Here is a 20,132-nt window from a genome sequence, read left to right as displayed (position 1 = left end):
TCGTGGAGCATCACTGACTTATTCAACAAACACGAAAATTCTATGGGATTTGTACAGGGAAACTCACCTAATTGACCAAGTTGAAGACACAGGGGTAAACTCCTGCTGGCCCCCCTCCTTCCCTTCCTCCCTGACTTGTGCAGTTCCCTCACTGGATGAATATATCCATATCATGCCACTCTCAAAATAATGCTTTCATTCTTCTCAGAATTCAGCTTTTTGTTGGTTTGGACCTTGCAAGGGTGTCTAAGAAAATGGTGATATTTTTGGCACTGGAAATGCACGAGAATGTAATGGACCATGAATGCTTCTTGCCTTTCATAAATGCTGAAGACTTTGCGCTGAGCCTGGAATGTTGAAAACAGTCCAGGAAGCGTTAGCAATTAGTGCATCAGGGTACACCATCACCAACGTAAACGTGTCATCAGCGATGCCGGAGCCATTTCCCCACGCCTGCACGTGAGGCTCTCTGTGCGTCTATCTCATTTTCAATTCTACCTGGTTGAACAAAGCCACCATACAGACTCGCATTTCTAATAAATCTCCACACATCTGTTGCCAAATCTTTCCTATCAGCTGCTATGTCTTCATGCTCGCCTTTCTTTGCGAGCTCCGACCTCTCCCTGATCATCTGGTCATGTTCGTCGCTTCCGCGACCTCCAGCACTCGCCAGATTTTCCATAATCAGAAACAGACAGAATTTTTTAATAACCTAACATTCTAACCACCTATTTATTCCTCGTTTTCTAGCGTCCTGCTTAAACATTAGAGGATGTGGGTTGAAAGGAAGCCTATTCTGCGTAACAATCGGCCTCATCCACATTTCATGAATAACCAGAGAAATGGTCGGTGTGTGAAACATATGTGCTCACAAGTTATCGTTTCAACCCTCTGCAAACGAGTCCTAAAATGAATTGAATCCTTACAACTATTTGGTGGCGGGCGTTCCGGCAGCCTTGAATTGTCTCTGCATATGTTGGGCTAATATAAGACATTTGACAAAGAAGTGGCTGCACTTGCTTAGATAACATATGCCATACCACGCAAACCAAGTGAAACTATATAAATACAGCTAGTAGAACTTAGAGACATGTTGTTGAATATGTCATATTGATTGTATCGAAAAATGATATGACTTATCCAGCACATAACAAAGACCCACAAAGAGCTGAGTTCCCTTGTCCTAGCACATTCTCATTTGCAACCTGAATTTGCAACCTGAATGTCTGTTGATCCATTTTTTGTAACATGGTATCAGAGCCTTGGATGAACAAGAGCTGCGGATGAAAGAAGTTGGATAGATGAGATTGATTGGATATTTTTTTTTTGATAAGATCTTATCCATGAGCTGCTGCCAGAGCCTCGTTGCCACTGGAACCACTTATTATTGCTGTTGTTTTTATTATAATTAAAATATATCTACTGCTAATATTGAAGAGGAGTTGATCTTGCTTCAATACAACTTGGTACTATTATTCCTTAATATTGCATTTTGTAGAACATTTGTTGCTATTGCATTGATTGTATTTGGCAATCGTATCATCTTCAATGTATCATTGCATTGATCAATTAGATGAGAAAAATTATGGCACATGGACATATTTTATGAAGCACTTGATGCTCATCCATAAGCTCTACATACATGTAGATAAGACATTAGAATGTCCTAGGGGTACTGATTAAAAAAAATTAAAATGGAAATCAAGTGAAGCAAAAGTACAAGCATTGATTGCACTCAATGTCAAGCCTTTACAATCAACTCATACATGCAAATGCAATATTGCAAATGAAATGTGGAACATATTGGCTAAGATCCACAAGCCCTTATGAGTTATTACTGAGATATTTTTAATGAAGAAATTGCATAATCTTCAATATGTGGATGGAAAATTTATGGAGATTTTTCTTGGAGATATTTTTGATGTTAAAGATCAATATATTGAAGCTAATGGAAAAATGAAAAAACAAAGCATAGCATTTTTTATACTTACAACATTACCAAAATCTTAGGATTTATTTCTTCAATCAATTGTATTGAAGAAAAGAGAAGAAATCACAAAAAAAGTAGTAGGGCCTATTTTCCTTGCAAAAAAAAGAGAAGCTTAGTTTTTTTTTTTTTTTTTTTTTTTTTTTTTTTTCTTTCTTTTTGGCAATGCATACAAGAAGAAAGTAAGTTTTGAAGAACCACCACCTACAACAAAAATAGAAGCATAAGATTGATAAGATTAAAAGCACTTGTAGGACTTGTAGATAGAAGAGATATTGGCAAGGTGATCTAGAGTATCATAGAATAAATAGCAATAGTGTAGTAAATGCTAGAATTATTATTCTTTTAGTTTGAGATGCATCATTTAATTCAAAAATAACAATTATATTGTTATTTCAATTATGGAATTATATTTGTATTAATAATATATATATATATATATATATATAAAGAGACAAGAGTAAGCTATGATGGTGGCATTGACAAATCACAAGACTCAAATGAGATGAATTTCACAATTTTAGAGCTTGAAGAAAAATACATTTTTGTAATTGTGAAAGATATCCACCTGGTTCCTTGAGCACATGATACTCTTTTATCAACTGCTATCTTATGCAAGAAAAGTTACAAATTCAATTTAGACTCCAATAGAATCGATTAGATTCTATTTTCAAGTAGCTTACTTGTATAAGGCATGCTATCCAATAAAGCTTATCTTATGCCTCATAAAATTGAAGAAGCTGTTAGAATTTTTAGATTATCTATTTTGGATTGTATACTTATTGAAAGACATCAAATATTAGTACATGCTTTAATGCATATAATACAAGAAGCAAAGTGGATGAATAGTCTTAAAAGATTAAAGATCAAAGATGAGAAGGACAAAATACCTATAAATGAATTATGAATTATTGGTAAGGTCCATAGGCACCTTTTTTTATACAAGGTTTAAGCATGCCAATGATATTTTAGATGTAATAGTATTTGACATTAGTTATTTCAATGGTTACTTGTGTAGAATGATGAATATTCTAATTATTGTAGCCTTGTATTTCTTCAAATTATGAATCAAGTACATGTTACTTACAAGATTTGAAAAAAAAAAAAGAGACAAAAAAGAAATCAAAGAAAGATAAAAACTTTTCTCATAGATTGAGGTACTAAATTCTTGAATGGTAAGATTGGTTCTCATTTCAAGATTGAAGACATTTGATATATAATCACGCTTCTATACACAAATGAAATTGTTAACATAGTAAAGCATATAATGTATACTATTTTTGAAGGAATACAAATAATTTTAGACAATGCCAAGTTGGATCATTAATAATATGAAAAGTTTGTAACCTAAACATGCAATCACCTTCTATTTACAAGACTTGATGGTAAGATTTTACATAAATTTTTTTATAGTAAAAAAATCTTTTCATCAAAATGCTCATTATTTTAGTTATCTTGCTTGATATCACATATCAAAGAAAAAACATCAAAAGCTTGATACAAAGGCAAAGAAGGGTATTTTTATTGGCTATTTAGAAGTGATAAAAAGATATGAGATTTTTCTACCTAAGGAAAAAAATATGATATGTAGTTGAGATGTGATTTTTCTTAATAATAAGGATGAGTTGCATAGTGAGCCATCAACTTTTCAAGAAAAAAGTGGAAAAGATATGGATCATAGAAATAATCTTGATTTTTTAGATTTTTAACATCCAAGTAAATTAAAAATATCCCAAACTCAAGTCTTAAGATTACATGTACATCATAGATTGGGTAGAAAAATCATTAAAGATGAAGAAAATTCTATATCAATAGAAGTAGTAGAATTCCATCAACCAGAAGTAGAGGGTATCACTCAAGCTCTACCATCAAGATATTATTGTGTAGGTGGAATCAACTTGAGAAATATTATAAGTAGTAGTAGGATGTGTTGCATGCTTTGGAAAAATGATAATAATTTTATTTGAAGAGATTATAACTTACAAATTGAAATAATAGATGTGATTCATGTTGATGAATATGTAAAATTAGAAATTGTTTAGCAAGCCATGAATTCACTTATTTGCAAAGAATGGAGTCATGCTATGAAGAGAGAACTTGATTCTTTGAAAGATCATGGTTCATGGAAATTTTTATTTTTATCTAATAGTATGAAGGTTGTAGATTTAAAATGAATCTTTAAGTAAAAGCTTACTAGCAATGACTTTATTAATTATTTTAAAGCACAAGTAATTGCAAAAGATTTTATTTAGATAAAAGGTCTTGATTACCAAGAGACTTTTGTACTAATTGCTTTTCTTATAATAATTTGTATATTTGTTGCAATTGTTACTATTCTTAATTGAAATATGTTATAACTTGACATTGTTTTAGCTTATCTAAACAGTAAATTAATATATATATATATATATATATATATATATATATTTATATATATATTTTATAGATTCTATAAAGATTAGAAGTTCCATTGGAATACAAAGGTAAGACATTGCAATTGCTAAAAAATTTAAATAATTTGAAATAATCTAAATATAGATAGAATATGAATTTGGATAATTTTTTATTAAATCTTAGTTGAGAGCACTCAGAATCAGATCCTTATTTGTACAAAATATACATTTAGAAAGTAGTCCTTGCACTAAATATCTATATTGATGATGTACTTATTAGTGGCAAGAACTTTGAGATCCTTGAAAGATGTAAGAATGAATTATAAGAATTCTATAAGATAAAAGATTTAAATAAAAATGGTTTTTTTTTTGTATTGATTTTTTACAAGACAAAAAAAATAATATTTCCATTAGTTTAAATTAAATCAAGTATATTTATCAAAAGTTAGAAGAATTTGGGATGAAAGATATAAAGGCAATTGCCACATCAATGAGACGAGATTATTTTACTAAGCATAAGAATGATAATCTTTTGATGGGGAAGATTTAAAGCTTTATCAAAAAGCTATAGGTTTATTAATATACCTTACAAATGGTACAAGGTATAATGTTGCATTTTCTTGTCAATACTTTGCTCAATATATGATACACCCATATATAATACATTGGTAAGGAACCAATAAATGTTTTGTTACTTGCAAGAAACAAAAGATTTGATATTATAATATAGAAGAAAGGAAGCAAATTTGCAACTTGTGGACTACAATGATGCAAATGGAGCAAGTTGTGTGGAGATGCATCATTTATTATGAGGTTATGTATTTATATTGGACAGTGCAATTATCACTTGATCAAATAAGAAGCAATCCTTAGTTTAAATTTTATTAATAGAGGTAGAGTATGCAGCTTTGGCTGCACAACAAATGAAACCTTATGGCTTTATAAAGTACATAGGGATTATAATGTTCTTGAGCCAAAAAAAATCATCATTTATAAAGATAACCAAAATGCCATTGCTATTGCCAAGAATCCAATACACCATAGTCATACAAAGCATTGGAATACATAACATCATTTTATTAGGCAATGTGTGGAAAAATGACAAATTGGTTTGGAGTATTATTCCATGGAGAAGATGGCATTAGACATCTTCACAAAATATCTTTTTAGAGATAAGTTTCTACCTTTTAGAGATATGTTAAGTCTTGTTTCAATAAAAAAACTAAGCCCTACTTCTAGAGGAGGAGTGTTGAGTATGCCATATTGATTGCACCAAAAGGTGTGACTTATCCAACTCATAACAAAGACCCTTAGAGTGCTACTTTCCCGCACATTCTCATTTGCAACCTGAATGTCTGTTGATCCATTTTTTGTAACACATATGATGTGTCGTGTCAATCTAAGTGGCTCAACGATGATTAGACTTTGTATCCATCTCCAGCTGCTGAATAGGCACCCAAAGCAATCTTCTTAGAAAAACTAGCTCAGAAGGATGCAAATCAAATTGTGATCATGTCTTCATTGCTGCAATATTTCAACATGAGTTACTGTGCCCCTAAACCTACTTGGACACAGATCGAAATTAAGGATTTTACAGCAAGGTGAGTCAATATTCACATTTACAGCACTAGTTCCGTACATTAAGTTGTCAGAATTCTTAAAATGACCTATCTTGAACGCAGACCACAACCCCATTTGCGGACCGTTTTCACATGATACATAATGCATGACAAGCTGCAGCTGGAATTGGTCTATGGACACTAGGTTCTTGCAAACCAAAGCACAACTTCTCAGGGGAATGTTCCTCCCTGCCGGCGTTACGTGCGCGCAGCAGTCAAATAATTGGACGCACGACTGCCATAATTTTGACAACTTAGTGTATCCCAAGACACTAGCTGCTGAACTTTACTATGGAGGAAATAGTGTGCCTTCAGACTTAGAAGAGCAACTGTTATGAGTCTCTAAGTCAGACGAGAGCGAGAATAATACGCATGACTGCGTAAGAACGCTGACGAGACGAGACGAGACGACCTATGCTTATCCTCACACACATGTTGCAGCAGGAAGGGATTTACAACAGCAGGTGGCAGTCCATGCCAAGTGTAGATCTTGTGTTCAACCACGTAGCGAAACAAACTACCACATGAGTTTGTGTGCCTGACTCTCAAGGCTAGGTTTAATTGGAAATACGATCATCTGGTGTACTCAGAGTGCTAACAGATGCACATAATCCATTCATTGATTGTTCCCAATCTTGTACAACATTTTGACAATCATCTCCTGCTCACAAAAGACGAGAAGTCATCAGTCAATCACGTTGTAAATCTCATCGAGAGGATATGGAATGCTCACTCGTCAGAGATCATCCGTTGGTGTGCATGCGTGAGAGATTCAACATCTTGTTGTACCTAATAACAAAAAATCCAACTGATATTACATCTACAACTAAGCTGGCGATAGTTGTGACTAAAAAAAATGAGTACGGTCTGCCTCCCCACCTCTCTTTGTTCCAACTTAGGAACACAGCCTGCCCTTCCCGCAATGAGAAGTCCAGCACCAAAACCTACAAATATACATTGATGGGCTCTACTACGGTGCTTATCCTACACAAATCGAAACAAAGTACTCATTAAGATCGAAAAGACGGTCACGATTACAACAGCATTGTAATTTGTGCCACTCGTTGCAGCACTAGGTGGAGGCACCTGCACGAGCCCGATGATAAAACGGCAGTTTCCTACAGAAGGGATTTCAGTTGTGATTCTGGCAAGGCCTTGGAAATCACATGCATGCGAGTCTTGGTTTTGAAATTGGAAATATTGATTGAAAGAGGAGGAGGCATTTTGCTCAGGGGTTAAGCTTGCACATGAAGACCCAGGATACGACGCCGTGCTATCTGCTCGGGAGCATGCAAAGGCTACATTCTGGCTAAGATTGGTCCTGTCAGCCTCTTCATTTAATACACAATACTGGGCACTCATGTAGGGAGGAAATTCCAAACTCTTGATCATTTGTGGAGGAAAAGCTGTGCTAGCTGTAAGAGCCAAAAGGAGGAGAACTAGCTCAAACGCAGCAGATGAGTCTTTACAGGTCTTAAACCTGATGTCTGCAGACAGTGTTGATCAGTGTCTATAGCACTTAACTGGGGGCATACAAAACCAGAGGTAGTTAACTAAACCAACTGGACCTTAGCCAAACATATTCTCAGAACTAAAATTCAGAACATCATCTAAACCTTGGACACAAAAATATCGATTCAGCTATGCAAGGAAACGCACCTGCAAGATCGAGTGGATATTTAGCAACCCCGTCATGATAGAACAAACCCAGTGCCGCTCGAATGGTCCAGGGAGAATACTTTTGATATCTTCGTCCAATAGCCCAAACAAGTAAAATTCTGTGAAGGAGTTCGGACGCAAATGAGTTCCTACTTTACTCTGCAAATGATTGATCATTCGCTGGTTGTACCTGCCTGCCAATTCTAAGTTAGCAAATACATTTCCATCCGAAGTCCATCCTATTTCACCGAGAACAACTTGCATGTTGGGGTACCCCTCAGCTGTCGGAGCTGCAATTAGAGCATCAATACTCGCATCAAGAGCGAGTTATTGTATAGGTGTGTCTTGGAAACATATTATAGATTAATATGATCAATTCTCACACAATATATTGTGTGTACAAGTGTGACATCAAGAGTCACACTCTTGGTGTAAGGTCACAATTAAGTAGATAGTATTCTATATTAGAAACTAGTGTATTATATTGAATATTTCTTTCAATACTCCCATTAGAATACTAGTTTTTATTTGTAAATAAACTTCATCCATTGTGGAAGTTCATCCATTTCAGAACAAATATATGTAAAAAATTTAAGGTTTTTTTTGGTGTAGCAATGTTGGGGAGTTCTCTTGTAGTTCTTCTACTCTTTCTTCAAGTTTGAGAAGGTATGTGATGTCTTTTCTTGATTTGGGCATGTTTGCTATATTGATTTTATTTGTTTTCTTCATTTGATATAGAATTGTGGAGGTGTAGCGCCATTGTGGTCAACCGTCCATACATGTATTGCTATAGGCTTGGGAGAAGTTCCAAATGCGTACATCACTGTGCATTCTATAATAGGTTGGATGGCAAGTTGGCTTGCAGTCTCCACAGCAAGCACGACTGTGAGCTCTACAACAGGCATAGCTACGAGCTCTGTTGCAAGTGCTGCGGCAACAAGTTCCACAACAAGCACGGATGTGGATTCCATAGCATGTGCGGTTGTGAATTCCGCAGCAGGTGCAATTGTGGGCTCCACCAAAGATGCTATGACGATTTATTCTATAGCAAGCTTTGTGGTGGGCTTTGCAGCTAGTCCAACAACAGAGTATAACCCTTTTCTGTACTAAGCTTGGCTGTAGGAGGCTGGATTGTAGCAAGCTTGGTTGGAGTAAGCTTGACTGCAGCAAGTTAGATTTATAGGATTTGTATTTTAAAATGTCATGGATTTGGAATAAGTTTGCTTACTAGATTGTATCCCACTCCATGATGTATCAAAATATGAAGGTTGTAGAATTTCTTGTTAATTTGAATAGGCCAACAAGGCTTGAATGGTGGTAGAACAATTAGCTTCTTCTAGAATTAGAGGAATTGGATACATGCCGAGTTGAGATATGCATTCGAAATGTTTCTCTTTGGGAAGAGTTTTTATAAATATATCTACAGTCATATGTATGGTTGGCACATATTACAGTTTGATTTCTTTGGCAAGGATCTTTTTTCTAGTAAAATGGTATTGTATGTCCACATATTTTCTTCTTAAGTGATATTTTGGATTTTCAACAAAATCCAACAACTTGAGAATATGGATAATCTTGAAAAATAATATGGTCTTCATTACTCAAACAAATTTATGGTTGAATTGAGGTACTTAATGAGTTGGAATTCAATATATTAAATTCATGAAGTTTATTTGTTAAATATTTGGCTTGATGGAGAATTATCTATCCTTCTTCTTGATTTCTTAGAATGACATTGTCTAGAGTGTAATGGATGTTGCCTTCAATTGACATATCAAATTCTTGTTGTAAAATATCTTTAACTTGCTGAATCAAGGAAATTTTGTTGCTAATAATGATACATCATTTTTAAATGGTTTTATAGAAGAAGATATTTATATGACTATTCCAAAAGGATTACCTCCTACACATATTAATAAGATATGTAAGTTAAATAAATCCCTCTATGGTCTTAAACAATCCTTTAGAGTTTGGTATCCAAGATTAGATCAATACTTACTTCTTCATAAATATCAACATCCAAAATCAAATGTAAGTATTTACATCATCTAAAACTACTGATCTTGTTGCTAACAATTGTTCCATATGTGTTTAATAACACTATCACCTTCTGTCATTTTTAAGGTATATAATTTATCTTTTAAATACATCTTAATCACTATGTCATGTGATTCAAATATTTTTACTAGTTCTTGCTACACTGAATTTGCTAATATACAAGATTGTACTTGTTTTCTAGGCAATTGTTGATTATGATTAAAGACAAGGTATCCTTGTCTATCCATGTACTTATACTTTCTACTTCTATGGTAGGTTAAGTTGGGATTTTGGTAGCAACTTTAGCTACCGTTGGTTCCACTGGTAAGCATTCTTCACCACTTATTGTAGACCATACCTTTTCAACCTTGAAAACTAGTATCAATTTATGTTTTCATATATTAAAATATGAACCATTAAATTTTGGAATATGATTGATGTCCACTTTCTGTGCCATCTTCAATACTCTTAATTTGAAGTTGAATTAAAATTATTTATTAATTTATTCTTAATCAATTCAATTGCTTATCATGGTTTGAAGCTGATCAAAATTTCTATCGCTCTGATATCATGTTGGAAACATCTTATATATTAATATGATCAATTCTCACACAATATATCCAAGTGTGACACCAAGAGTCACAACTCTTGGTGTAAGGTCACAATTAAGGAGATAGTATTCTATACTAGGAACTAGTGTACTATACTGAATATTTCTCCCAATAGTGTGGGCCATCAACTACTGAGGCGGTAGATCCTTCGAAGAAGGCATAGCCGAGAGGGAAATCAGGAGATTGGTACTTGCTGAGGAATGGGTACAAATTCACGCTAAATGGCGTACCGGTGCTGTTAAAAATCTGCAGCATGGATCTAATTTATTCAATGTACTCGATCTTAAACCGGGTTTCTGAAGGCTTTGCGGCGCCATTAAGAATATCTGCATTGAATGGAATAGTGGCCTTCACAGTGTCTGCGAGACCTGCATTCGCCACTGCATTGACAATATTTCTAAGTGCTGGAACGGTTGTTGTCAGATACACTCCTTCATAGGCTGTAAGGAAGGGCTCGTTACCGACTGCAACCCATCTGCAGAGGGACAGTGAGCAGGTCAACAAGAGATCGAACTTCGATGATTGCAGGAAAATTCAGGGCCATCATTCTGATTTACAGTTACATACCGTCAGCGGAATCCGAGAGACTCCAGCGGACTGATGAACATGAGCCCAACGATAGAATAGGTCGGGGAAAATGTTCTTGAAATCAGACGCGGTTGTCCACACACTCAGAGGTAGTTCCAACAATGTCCTCTCCGTTTCTTGCTAATTCACATGCAGATCATGATCAACACTTTCAAAAAGTTGATACACTGTTGCTAGCACTCGGGCATGACCAAATCACCGCATAGTTGCAGGGCCTGGACCTGCTTATGAGATACCACTATCTAAGATACAACTAGACCTCAAGCGTCGTCGGAGACCCCTGACGTGTCGTTCATTTATGACCTAAATTCCTGTTTAAATAATCTGACAAGAATTCACCAACGTGGCCAACAGGCATTCAACGATCAAAACACATCTTAACAACCTTAGATGTTTGCAATGGTTGCTACACTTACATGCAAAGGATCATAAAACAGGGCGTAGGATCTTGAGAATCGAAACTAGCTAGTACCTGATATAAACGCCTTCTTCGAAGTTGAGGGAAGTCACGTTTTCTCTCACCCAAGCATCAGATGCTTCTGGGTCTTTGGCAAGCGTAGCGAGCATGTCATTTGGGGCGGCCACCATAACTTCAATGTCCGTACCCGCCATCGACCTCACTACATCAGGGTCAGCGTCAAAGATCTTTACCTTCTTGATCCCCATTCGCTTGCAGCAAGTTTACCACATGCCTAGGAGGCAAGGGATTGATGGAAAGAGTGCCCCAATTCACGCCCGGGCCACCCACAAATTCAAAAGCTACCATCAAAAGTAGCACTATTACAACCGTACACCAGGCACCTCGTGCTCCTGCCATGTTTATCAACTCAATCATATATCAGTCACAAAAAAACAAGGAAACTCACGCACTCCATCCACAAGTTTAAATGTGAAACCCGGAATCAAGAATCCTAGTTCCCTCTATAAGTCGCGGCGGAGACTACAACAACCCCATCCATATAAGCGCTCATCCAAGCTCAAGACCAAGAAACAATAGCTTAAACCTCAACAAGCTGCGCAACACCATGAACATTAAAATTACAGCGGCGACATCTAGTGGCACAGTTCAAATGCTAATGTCACGACCGGATACCAAACTTAGCCCTCTAACGAAAGCGATACCCATGAATAATGCGCACTCAGCGCACCGTACATCGCAAGTACATTCCACAAATCCGTCAGCAGCTGGCAGATCCCGTAGTAGGTAAGTAAACACAGCGCATGGAGGTGGGGACTGAGGGAATGCAGGCAACAAGAGGATGAAACTGATGAGACTGATGAGACAACCACGAATCACAAGGTCGCTACTGAAAATGGAAAGAGGCTGTTGGCTGATGTGGTTGGTAATCAGATGATTTCGAAAATATAGGGATTAGCAAAAGCGGCCACGGATCTAGTTGTATGAGTATTTTTAATTTTCCTGTTTTTAAAGATTACTTGTGTCACCTTTTGTGATAATTTTTAATACTGTAAAATTATTTTTCAAAAAGAAAAAGATAAAATAGCCAGAGGATTGTGTTAGCTTCTAAATTTCACCTGTCACAACTTTTTCTCTCATCATAAACGACTAACAAATCAATATGACATCAATTTTATTGTGTTAGATATGAAGCAGAGCACATACATTCTCTACTAAATATAATTAACATATTTTATTTCAAAATATTTTTAACTGATCAAATATTACTCTAAATGTAATTGCACTTCCCTGCTTTTTTATTGTAGCATCACATTAAGCTTACTACATGACCATCTGTTATAAATAAAATTTATCATTTCAACCACATCATTGACTCAGTTGTGTGAATCACTACACGTGACAAACTTTGCATTTGTGAATCATGAATAAACTAAATTACAAGATTTTTTTATTAAAATCTGCATGAGATGACTGCCCAAAATAGTGGCCACACACGTAGAATTATCACAAAAATCCATGCATGTAACATCAGTTGAGAAAATCATATTTTGCAATTAATCAGTAATGGTTGTCTCCATCTGCTTCAAGTTCTTTCGAACCATTTGTAAAAGGAAACAAAAATTCATGAACGCGGAAGCAGCATCTGACAACAGCACGTCGATAAAGTGAACAGCTGTACAAATCATTCTACTTCATTCTTTTTGTTACTGATTTGGATTTGTTTCCTCGCTTGATTTGTTTTCACAGAAGAGTTAGAGGGCGGAGTTTTTTTTTTTTTTTTTTTTTGAACGAACGATGATTATATTAAGAAAGTGGTTACAAGTCAGTCTGGGTCCCATGAGCGGGTTGACGAGGCCATTACCCACCGAAGTGAATGGAGGCTTCCTACGCAAAATATTTTTGGGCTAAACCATACTTAGTCAAAATCTTCTATGAGCGTTTCCAGGCATTTCTTTCCACATGAATTAATAAAACTTAATATATGGTTACTGCATGCCATGCCAGTGTATATTGTATCTCTCCAGGCGCTATGACAGATCTGGAGGATGTTAATCTGATCACGGAAAAAACAAGGCTACACCTTGCGCACCAAATTCTCCACAGTAGAGCACCACGGAGAACGTCTCCTGCAAGAACTGGAGTTCGGGAAGTGGGTGTGCATGTTGCGTTAATTGTCGTACCAGGGGGAACCCCGGTGATGATTTCTCGCCAAGAGAGATATTGTGGCATGCCTAGGGTGGTCCAAGTCGTGGAATAACGATGCCAAACTCTTTGCGCAAATTTGCAATCACGTAGACAATGTTCTGATGTCTCTCGAATGCCCCTGTTGCAGAATTAACACTTGCTAGGAAAACCTAGTGGCGCATCCCAACTGCCAGTCAGGAGTCCTCCTGAATTTAAGAGCCATAAAAAAGTCTGGAATTTAGCCGGCTTGTGTTTATCCCACATAAGCTTGATGGAGTCTGCCGTTTCTACTGACGTGAGACCAAGGGCAATCTATTTGGAATGGAGTCGAGTGACTTGGGATTTATCTGCAAGTGCGATTCGATAACCATTCTCGTTGTGTAATTGAAAAATTCTGCTGCTCATAGAGGCGCGATCTTGCGCCATTTCCATTATAATGGATCGTAGGCTAGCGAGCGGACAGGTCCTATGCACTGCATGGGGCCGTTGTATGGTGTGTCCGGGTTGACTGTGGCAGTGCGAAGGTCTCCGTCCGGGGTTGTGACTCTAATTTGATGAAGGTCAAGGCTTGTGATATTAAAGAGTCCGAGTCTTGGCGCGAGTAGAAGGGGGCCTTGGTTCGTTTGAATATGGCTCCTTCGTGAGTACCACGGGTTTGGAAGAGCGACTGAATTTCTCTGTTTAGGTAGAACAGTGTGAGGGCTGGTCGCTGGGTCATGCTCCAATTGCTAGGCTGGAGTCCACAGGGATTCTTTGGTGTTGTTCTGTATTCCGAGATCCTACCACTTGATTTAGTTCTTTAGTGGATTTCCAATCCTCTCTTTGGATGTTCCATAGATCCTTGAGTTGGAGTATGCCTTTGCACATCTATGTGCTCCCATGTAAATATGGTGCATCTCTCATTATAAATCCTTGAGCATCTAATATCTATGCATTTTAGAAGAGGCATTGATGATGTCATGTAGTAATACAGCCATTAGGTGAAAAAAGAAAGAAATTATTTTATTATAAAAGAACCTAGTAAAAATATATATTAAAAAAATAAGGATAAATAATAGGAAGGTAGTAAAAACTTTAGTATTAAATTTACCTTTTTGTAGAAAACACTTCTATTTGTAGAGGCATAAATAAGCCAAATCAAAGTAACTTAGATATGTAATTGATATAGGCATGTTTAAAAGAAGATTAAGAATAGGTTTTAGCAAAAATTACTTTAAAAAATAAAGTATTGATACTTGGAGAGGATCAATTGTGAACCAAGGTCGAAATCAAACCTCAAGGCACAAAACCATGCACCTATAGCAACTCTAGGATTCTTTGGTTGATAAAATAGTGGCATTTGAGAAAAAAATTATAATAGAATTTTTGAGAAATAATTTCATGTAATTTGAAGATATATTGAAGTTTTGAGAGCTTTTCAAAGTGAAAGGTGTATTCAATGGGTTTGGATTTTAAGAAATAAAAAGAAGTTTATAAATTTGATGATTTTGTGAGTGTTGTAGCATATTCACAAATGAAAATTTTTCAATTTGTCATTGTGCTTGTTATAAATATATTAGAAAAATTTGATTTCAATCAAATAGTGTCACGGTCATAATCATGTAAGCTAGTAATTACATATAGAAATAGGTAGAAGTAAGTAAAAGTAGGTAAAAGTAAGTTAATTCTATAGTATTTAATATGGAAGCTTCCTAAAAGCTTCATAGATGCTGCTTTGACTTCATAGGTGTCTTGAATTGACTTTTTGGATTAGAAACGTGGTCAACAAGTTGGCCATGTGCCACATATGTTGTTAGCTTGAAGATCAAGCTAACTATGTGGCCCACACGTAGAAAAACTTGCCTTGTAAGTCAAAGCACATGTCCTACAAAGTCAACACATATTGGAGGTCCTATAGAATGTCACCACGTAGCCCCTAGTTAGATAGTATATATAGAAATAAGAGTGAAGGCTTCGTCACTCTTGTCAACTCCTTTCTTGCTTCTAGTCTAGTTTCAAGGGTCTCTAAATTTTCTTGTCTTTTGGCAATAGCCATTCTAGTTTCTCTTTCAATATATATCCTTGTTTATAAATATTTTGTTACCTCTCTTTGAGTGAAGGCTCACTTGTCTAAATTGTTCTTTTCATCGAGTTCTTGTCCTTGACAGATTGACAAGAGTACACCTACAATATCAGAGCTTTGTCTAATCTTAATTAAGAGTGGATTACCCCTTTTTCTTGATAAGATATAAGCATATTAGAAGTTGCGGATTACCCTCTTCTAAACTGATATTGTCCTTAGTATTTTCTTTGTTCTCAAGTCCTCTCTTCTATTTGTCTTCAGCGATATTAGACATCTTCTCTCTTCTAAGTGTTATCATGGCAGAACTTCTTGAAATGAAGAGTGCAATGGCACAAATGCAAGAACAATTGAGGGAGTTAATACTTGTAATGCATCAATTCAATTTACCACCACAAGGAGCAACAAGATTGGCAGAAAGTGACGATATAGAAATGGTTGGAACTGCTTCAACATCTGCACCAAACCATGTCCTTTCTCCTATGGTGGAACGCCCTTCAAATGTTAGAGAACCAAGAATTGCCCTACCCGAGAAGTTTGATGGCACCAGATCAAAGTTTCGAAGATTTATCAATCAAGTGCAACTTGTGATTGAACTTCAACCCCAAAGCTATCCAACTCTAGGATCACAAGTTAGATTCATTGGTATGCTTCTTTCAGGTTCGGCACTATCGTGGTTTTCATCTTTTCTTGAATGACGAGATCCAATATTGGATAATCTAGAGGCTTTTTTGGCGGAGTTTTGATCCATGTATGGAGAACATGATGCAATTCGTGTTGCAACCAATAAGATCCGTATTTTACGACAAGGCAATCGATCAGTAACGTTATATGCTTCACAATTTTGACAACTTGCAACTGATATCAAGTGGGATGATGCTGCACTTATTAGCTAATTTTTCTACGGATTACAATATGAGATAAAAAAATTAATGCTCAACTTATCTGATCCTCAAACATTGAGTCAAGCAATTGACTTTGCTGTGAAGTGCGACAATCGCCTTTTTGAATTCTGATCTGAGAACTGTACAAGTGGACCTCAACGTTACTATAATTCAATGGCAACACCAACACCTCTTCAACACATACATTCGGAAGTAGAGGATATGCAAATTGATGTAGTACGTTTCAAACCTCTTACTGAGCAAGAAAAGACTCGTCGTCGTCAAGAAGGATTATGTTTATATTGTAGAGAACCAAAGTACACTGCTCAACATTGTCCAAAGAAACGACGCAATCACAAAATGAGAAGTATGGCTGTGAAAGAAGATAATATGTCGAAAAACGAGTTTGTCTAGCTACAATAGGGATTGTGCGGCTGAAACCTTGCACAACTTCTAGTAAAGGTCCTATTCTCTCCTCAGAGCCCTCTCTTTGTTTTACATTAAATGTTATTTTAGGACCTAAACATTACAAAGTCTCTGCCTTGTTAGATTCAAGAGCCTAAGCGTGTTTTTTAGATGAAGAATTTACTAAAAGACATAGCATATCTTTAGTAAAGAAAACTAAACCTGTTCATGTAGAAGTCATAGATGGTCATCCATTGTCTTCTGGAGATATTACTCACAAAATCCTTCCTATAGAAGTAATAATCAATGGTCATAATAGTTTTGTAGTATTTAATATCATTAGATCTCCCTCTAATCCAGTCATTTTAGATTTATCGTGGTTAAAAAAATACAACCCTCAAATAGACTGGATTTCCCAAACTCTTAATTTCTCTAAAAGTATAACTAATAGTGTAGTTAATCAAGTAGAGAGTCATAAGTCTAGTTCAATTTAACCCATATTTATAGGTACAAAAGCTTTCTTGCATGCTGCTATGAAAGAATCACCATATATTATTTATGCCGCACCCGTTTCTACTAGTGAAAAGACTTCAAGTGGCATTCTAAGCCAATATCAAGAATTTCAAGATGTATTTGAAAAAAAGAATGCAGATACACTCCCGGAACATCATCCCTATGATTGCTCAATTGATCTTCAAGAAGGAGCACAACCGCCATTCGGACCAATCTATAGTTTATCACAAAATGAGTTGGCTGAACTCAAGGAGTATATTGAAGAAAATCTAGCCAAGAATTTCATACACCATTCTAAATCTTCGGCAGGAGCTCCAATTCTATTTGTGAAGAAAAATGATGTATCATTGCGGATGTGGGTTGATTATTGAGGACTCAACAAGATTACCATCAAAAACAGGTATCCACTACTTTTAATATCTGGACTTCTTGATCAGCTGAATCAAGCTAAGATCTATACAAAAATAGATCTTCGGGGAGCATACAATCTAGTACGCATCAAAGAAGGAGATGAATGGAAGACTGCGTTTCGAACTAGGTATGGACATTTTGAATACAACGTCATGCCTTTTGGACTTATAAATGCACCAGCGGCTTTTCAACATCTAATGAATGATGTTTTTCGAGAGTTTTTGGATAATTTTGTGGTATGTTATCTAGATGATATCTTGATCTATTCTAAGAATCCAAAAGAACATGAACTTCATGTTCGTCGTGTGTTACAAAAATTAAGAGATGCAGGACTCTATGCCAAGTTAGAAAAATGTGTGTTCTACACTACTCAAGTCGATTTCTTAGGTTACATCATTTCAAATGATGGACTTATGATGGATCCTAAGAAAGTTCAAATTATTATAGATTGGAAGATCCCAAAAACAGTAAGAGATGTCCAATACTTTTTGGGATTTGCCAACTACTATCAGATCTTCATGAAGGACTTTTCTCGAATTGCAGCTCTACTTACACGTTTGACTTATAAAGACAAACTCCAATGGAATCAAGAAGCGGAAGTTGCTTTTGAATATTTGAAGACAGCGTTTATTTTTGTGCCAATCTTGTATCGTGTTGATTTTTTCAAAACATTCTTTATGGAAACAGATGCATCGGACTTTGCTCTGGGTGCAGTTTTATCACAAATGGGAACAGATGACAAACTTCATCCAGTAGCCTTTCATTCAAGAAAATTCTTAGTAGCAGAAATCAATTATGAGATCCACGACAAAGAACTTCTTGCAATTGTGGATTCTTTTCAAGAATAGCGTCATTATCTAGAAGGCGCTTCCAATCCAGTCATCGGTATATGGATCACAAGAACCTCGAATATTTTATGTCAATACGCGTATTAAATCATCGCCAAGCTTGTTGGAGCATGTCTTTATCAAGATTCGAGTTCATCATCACTTATCGGCCAAGAAAACAACAAGGTTTATCCGATGCCTTGTCTAGATGTTCTTATCTTGTACCAAAAGAAGGAGATGCAGCTTTTGAGCAACAAAGAATGGTTCTCTTGAAGCCAGAGTAATTTCATCTTCGAGCAATAAAATCAACATTGACTATTGATTTAAGTTTTTTTAAGCAAGTCCAGTTAAGTATGTCTTCAGACCCTCTTGTTCATGATATCAAGAATAATTCTTCTAAATCTCATGATCCCTCTAAATTTGAATTCAAGAACAACCTACTCTATTTCGAAGGACGCCTATATGTTCCAGAAGGAGAAGCACGTTTACGTGTTCTTCAAGCTCGTCACGACTTCTCAGCAGCAGGACATTTTGGATATAATAAGACTTTCGAGCTGATATCTAGGGATTTTTGGTGGCCTAAAATGTAGAAGGCAGTTAAAGATTTTGTACAATCATGTGATGTTTGCTCAAGATCGAAAACTCCTCGTCATCGACCTTTTGGACTTCTTCAGCCATTACCCATTCTAGAACAACCATGGTCTTCTGTTTCTATGGACTTCATCACGGATCTTCCAATCTCAGGTTCTTATGACTCTATATTTTTGATAGTAGATCGTTTTACCAAGATGGCACATTTTGTACCATGTACAAAATCTATCACAGGTGAAGAAACAGCTAAGCTCTTTCTTGACAATATCTATCGCTATCATGGATTATCCAAGGATATTATATCAGATAGGGGAACTCAATTTGTATCAAGATTTTGGCGGATTCTTTTCAAGATTCTTAAAGTGGATATAAAACTATCTTTGGCATTCCATCCTCAAACTGATAGACAAACGGAGCGTATTAATCAAGTTTTGGAGTAATATTTAAGATGTACGATTAATTACCAACAAGATGATTGGACAACTCTTTTGCCATTGGCAAAGTTTGCTTACAATAACATGGTACATTCTTTTACAAAACAAACACCTTTCTTTGTTAATTATGGTTATCATCCACGACTTGATACTTTTGACTTTTCAAAAGTTGATAATCCTGCTGCGAAAGATTTGGCAATTCATTTATCAAAGCTACATGCAATGATGAAGGCGTAGTTAAAAGAGGCTCAAGAACAACAAAAGGCCAATGCGGATGTCTATCGTAAGGAACAACCATCATTTGTCTTGGGTGATAAGGTATGGCTACTTCATCGCAATATCAAGACCACTCGCCCTTGTGACAGGTTGGACTATCAAAGGTTGGAACCATTTTCTATTTCTGCACAAATCAATCTAGTTGCATATCGTTTAGATCTACCGGAGTCAATGAAAATCTATCCAGTATTCCACTTATCTATATTTGAACCATACAAGACAATGGACATACT

At 36.1% G+C, this 20,132-nt stretch overlaps 1 pseudogene across 1 annotated transcript; it reads right to left on the bottom strand.

Annotated features, from left to right (window-relative positions):
- Window positions 1-5,471: 5,471 nt before the first annotated feature.
- LOC112295683 (glucan endo-1,3-beta-glucosidase 8-like) lies at window positions 5,472-12,000 on the bottom strand (annotated as a pseudogene). The gene is made up of 6 exons (XR_016498427.1): window positions 11,367-12,000; window positions 10,403-10,781; window positions 8,438-8,671; window positions 7,659-7,985; window positions 7,086-7,486; window positions 5,472-6,983 (listed from the first exon to the last, which is right to left on the bottom strand). The product of XR_016498427.1 is annotated as a glucan endo-1,3-beta-glucosidase 8-like (transcript).
- Window positions 12,001-20,132: the final 8,132 nt, after the last annotated feature.

The sequence above is a fragment of the Physcomitrium patens genome, chromosome 19 (assembly GCF_059467195.1).
Source record: "Physcomitrium patens ecotype Gransden chromosome 19, ASM5946719v1, whole genome shotgun sequence".
In the NCBI taxonomy this organism is placed as follows: domain Eukaryota; kingdom Viridiplantae; phylum Streptophyta; class Bryopsida; order Funariales; family Funariaceae; genus Physcomitrium; species Physcomitrium patens.
This window is presented reverse-complemented; position numbering and strand designations above follow the sequence as displayed.